Genomic DNA, 5200 nt, shown 5'->3' with positions numbered 1-5200 from the left:
AGCAGACGCCTCCCCGTGCGCCCGGCCCGCGACCCATCTTCGGCTCGGGCTGACGACGGCCTCTTACGGGCCGCGCCTGGTGGGGAGATGATGACTGAACCCCAGGAGCGATCGACCCTGCCAGGCGGTGGCCTCGCAGCGTGTCCCCAAAGTCCCCGGCCCGCTCCCTTCCTCTCTGCTCGGAACACCTGTTACTCTGGCCTTCAGCCCGTCTTTCCTTTAGTACAAATCCTTTCGTATCAACGCGCTAACGTGTTAAAATATTGGTTAAAAATCTTGCTGTCCTCTTAGGTCGCGTGTGCACAAAAAAAACCCATGACTGATTCTTCTGCCTTGTGGGGATGGGTACAGTGTTACAGGTAATTTTTAGTGTGGAAAGCCGCGCCACAAGAAATCCTCCCCTCCTATAAAAAGAGCCTTGATTCAGTCGCTGCAGAAAGACCATTGATGCAGTATCTATGAAGGGCGGCTGCGTCCCGAGACCCACCAGCGAATCCGGCCGTACCTTCCGCACATGTTCAAGTCCTACCCCCATCTTGGCTGAAACCCCGAGGTACTGTCTCTCCTGAGAACCCAAAGTGACCAGCCCTGGGAGGCGCTAACACCAGCTCTTCAGGAAGGACTCCACCATCTGCTGTTGACTTCACAGAGGCTCACTTCCCTTCTCCCTGGTAACCTTCCTTCTCTCCCTTGGCAGTTCTCAGAAACTTTCTTACCGAATCCCCCTTTTGTTTAAGCTGGTTCTGGTGGTTTCTGGTGTTCACAAACAAAAGAACCTAAATAAATACTCCGTATAGGGAAGAAAAGGTGCCAAGCAGCCATGGGAGAAATGCAGGGCCCAGACCTTCTTAACTTGCTGCATAGCTCACTGCAGAGCCTAGTGGTGTAAAGCAGCTGGAACTGTGAATTCCTGTGATTCTGAGGGTGTGCTGGGCTCTCCTTATACACGCGTGTTCTGCTGAGGGTGGAGGCTGACGGGGTTACCTGTCTTCACATTCCATCTCTGCACAGGAATGACAGTGGACCATGTGGACCATGGTATCCATATCTCAGTGTCTAGAGATAGACATAGATGTGTCAATATCTAAATCTCCCTGGAGGTCCAGGCTACCCTTCCAAACTCCTGGGCGTTGTGTTCTTGGGCACAACCTGCCCAATGTCCACACCTGCCTTTTCTGATCCCCCGACTACCAATCCCTTCTTAATTCTTAATTTCTGTTGATGGCACTTCCATTCTCCCAGATACAGGGTCACCCCAGTGCCATCTCTGAGGATGGGGCATGCAGGTATCTGCCAATCAGCGCTTCACATGCCCATTCCTTTTCCGTCCCCTCCCTCAGTCGGGACTGGCCAGCCACAATATCCAGAGTGGGAATGTGGCACAAGCATCAGACCTCTGCAGTGAACAAAGACCAAATCCAAAACAAGGTCTGCAGCAGATCAGGCCTAACCGAGGCGTCTGGGGCTTGCTGGTTCCAGGCTGATGGGGAGACACAACCAAGGTCCAGGAGGAAGTCATGAGAACACTGAGGTGGACCCAGACTGCAGTGATGGCAAAGAAAAAGGGCTTAATAAACCAACCCTCAGCAACAGCTCAGCACTGTTCAACTGCCCCTTTCTCTCTTGCTGGCAGCAGTCACAGCCAGGAATCCTCATACAGAGAATACACGAGGACCTGCTTTTGTTTTGTTTTCGTTTGGTTATTTTGTGGTAATGAGGATTCAACCCAGGTCCTCCACTGAACTACAGCCACAGCTCTTCCTTTTTTTCTTTTTCTTTTTTTTTTTTTTTTTTTTTTTAGGTTTTCACCCAATTAAAATTCAGGATCTCACCAAGTTACTAAGTTGCCCATCCTGGTCCCAAGTTTGCCATTCTTCTTCCTCAGCCTGCCAGAGTCCTGGGGTTATAGGTGTGCACCACCATGCTCAGCTGAGATCAGCACTTGATTTTTTATTTTTTATTTTTTATTATTTTTTTTTTGAGACAGAGTCTCACTATGTACTTGAGACTGACCTGGAACTCACTATGTAGTCCAGGCTGGTCTCGAACTCACAGCGATCCTCCTGCCTCAGCCTCCCTAGTGCTGGGACTACGGACGTGCGCCACCATGACTGGCAGCACTTGAATATGGACAAGATTTAGACTAGTGTTTATCTGACTAGGTTATTCTTGATGGTCATAGCCTTATTTCTCCAGGCCGTTCTAGCCTTGGGAAAACTTGAGTTCCTACTAAGAAGCCTGAGGAAATGCCCCCAACCAGATGGCCAGGACCCCCTTGATGGCAGAGGCCACAGAGCTGGAATACCATCCATATGCTGTCTATACAGAGATGGAAAACTGCCCTGAGACTTTCACTTACTGAGAAATGTTCAGTGTGGGACCCACCAGCCACAAACCCTGACCTGGGCTCCAGCACACCTTCTCCCTGTATGCTGCTAAGCACAGGACTCAGATGTCCAGCTGAGCCTCTGCTCTCTCCCCATCACTTTCTTTTCACGCTAGCACCAGCATGATGGAATTTTGATGTTCTCTGTGCTGTGCACTCTCCTGGCCATTGTGGATTCTCCTTCGGCCTCCCTCTCCTCTTCTGTCTCCATTTCCTTCCTCCTCCCCCTCCTTCCTTCTGCTTGCCTCCTCCCTGAGTCCCCCTCCTTCCCTCACTGCTAAGACTCTCAACACAGAGCTCTGGCCTTCCTCCAGAACAGTCCGCTTCCCCTTCCCCCTTCCCGGATGTTCCCACTCTTGGAACCATCTAACAAAGAAGCAAAAATCTCCCCAATTACCCTGACTGCTAGATAATAAGCCATCAAACGAAGAACACTGTGATCACCATGGCAATTTGTCAGAACATAGAATTCTGTGTGCATTGTGTTGCACGGGAAATGCCTGCTTTGAGAGCAAGTCCAGATTGACTTAGTGGCTTCTTCTCTGGTGTAGACTCCTGGGGCTGGCGCTGGGCCACAGTGACTTGTGTGTTTGCATTTCTGAGGAAATTGCTCCCTTGTCTGCCACTGTGCAGGTCAAGACACCAATCTTTGTAAGGGAGAATAAGCATCCTACTGTTCACTCATTACAAAGCACAGAATATCTAGACTCCAGCTTTCCCAGCAAATGGAGCCTCTAACTCTACGGAACAGAAAGTTGTTGTCATGGAGGGTTGCCTAATGGATAGACATTCCATTGCCTAATGATAGCTTTTCTGGAAAAAGGAACCCTTCTACACTTTTTGGTGGGAATGTAAACTAGTAAAACTACTATGAAAATCCATATGGAGAGTCCTCAAAAAATTAAAATTAGAAATTCTATTTGACTAAGCTATTCCCCTTCTAGATATCTTCCCAAAAGAATTAAAGACATCATACCACAGTGATGCATGGGTATTCATATTTGTAGGAGCTAAATCTTGGAAGCAGTCTGTCTGTCCCTCAATAGATGAATGATATCATGGCGTATGTCTAGATGCCTCATATGATTATAGATGGGGCTTTTCAGAGGTGGTTAGATCTAGAATGCGTGATGCTAAGATTAAGTGTGGGATGCTGGGATCCAGGGTGTCTGATTACTAAATTAGTCCACTGATTGGTTTGGTGTAGTTCTAGCAATGGATAATGGGACAGCCCTCCCTGAGTGTGTGAGTGCCCCTAAGGGCATGTACCCTGGATAGAATATAATGGACAGAAAGAGAACTGCTGCGATTGCTTGTTGCTTGCTGCTTCTTCACTTCTTCACTGCTTTGCTGCCTTCTGCCAACCATGAACTGTTTCACCCCTGTGACACCCCTCTGCCATGCCACTCTGCCTTAGAGCCAGCCACATGTAAACTAAAACCTCTACAAACTGTGAACTGGAGTAAACCTTTCCTCTTTTTTTTTTTTTTTTTTTTTTTTTGGTACTGGGGATTGTACTCATGACCTTGCACTTGCAAGGCAGGTGTGTGCCACTGAGCTAAATCCCCAGCCAAACTTATCCTCCTTTAACCTTGGGTGTTGGGTATTTTGTCAGCAACAAGAAAAGTGACTAAGACAAAAGGGTAAATAAAATGTGGTATTTACACACAATCAAGTACTACTCTACCATAAAGAAAGATAAATTTAGGGGCTGAAGATTTATCTCAGTGGTGCCACACCTGCCTGGTAAGTGGAAGGTCCTGAGTTTGATTCCTGGTACCAGAAAAAAAAATAAATAAATAAATTTAAGTCATTTGAAAGAAAATTGATGCACCTTGAGACCGTAATGTTAAGTGAAATAAATAAAATACACAAGCTTAAATATCACATGGTTTTTCTTATATAAGAAACCCAAACTATAAATAAAGAGCAAAAAATAAAAGGTAGATAATAGGAAGTAGGGAGATATATCTTTCTCAAATGGAAAGGAAATTAAGAGATGGAGGAGGAGAAAGGGAGGGAAAGAAAAGGGATTAAAAAAAGGAATTCAGACATTTTGTGTATCTGTACCAACTCCACACAAGGAATGTAAACATTATGTACTGCAAACATGTACTAATAAAAAATAAATAAAAGACAATGAAAAATAAAATGTTCCTGGCCAATTCATTAGAAAGCAGTGCACTCTGGGAGCATTGCTCTGGCCCTGCTGAAGGGATTTTGCTGAGCTGCACTTGGCATTAGTGCTTAGCTTCACAGAGGCTCTGTCCTAGATGGCCTGGCCCCTTCACTGAGCCCAGAAATGCTGACATCTGGCCCCTGCCCTGCCCATCATCTCCCTTTGAGAAGACTGAGGGGACATTTGTCTCATCCCGTACTGACTTTTTTTTCCCCTCCTGGGTCCTGCAAATTGTTTGTTTCCTTTGCTACTAGAACATCTAAAGCCAACTTATGGCCCATTTTTGTGAACTTGCCTACCACAACTTTGTCCCATTTTCCACCTTATCCTTTTCTTGCTATGATTTACTCTTTTAGTGGTTTTTTTTATCCACTTGTACTAAGTGTATTTGGGGGAGAGTTTTAAACCATTTTATCTTTTTGAAAATTATTAATTCTCCAGAATGAATGTAAAGGTAAACTTTATAAAAGTTCAGTGAGACTTATAGGTGTATCTAATATAAAACTAGACTTATCTCACATAGGAAAGCAATTGGAAATCATTATCTAAATGTGCTTAAATGCTTGAGTTGAAAAGGGGTATAATAAATCACAAAAAATGAGTAAAATTAAAAATGAAGGATTTCTGTTTCCATT

This window comes from Fukomys damarensis, unplaced genomic scaffold (genome assembly GCF_012274545.1).
Source record: "Fukomys damarensis isolate Sample0158 unplaced genomic scaffold, DMR_v1.0_HiC HiC_scaffold_10, whole genome shotgun sequence".
Taxonomy (NCBI): Eukaryota; Metazoa; Chordata; class Mammalia; order Rodentia; family Bathyergidae; genus Fukomys; species Fukomys damarensis.
The sequence above is the reverse complement of the archived record's forward strand: the minus strand, read 5'-3'. Positions refer to the sequence as shown.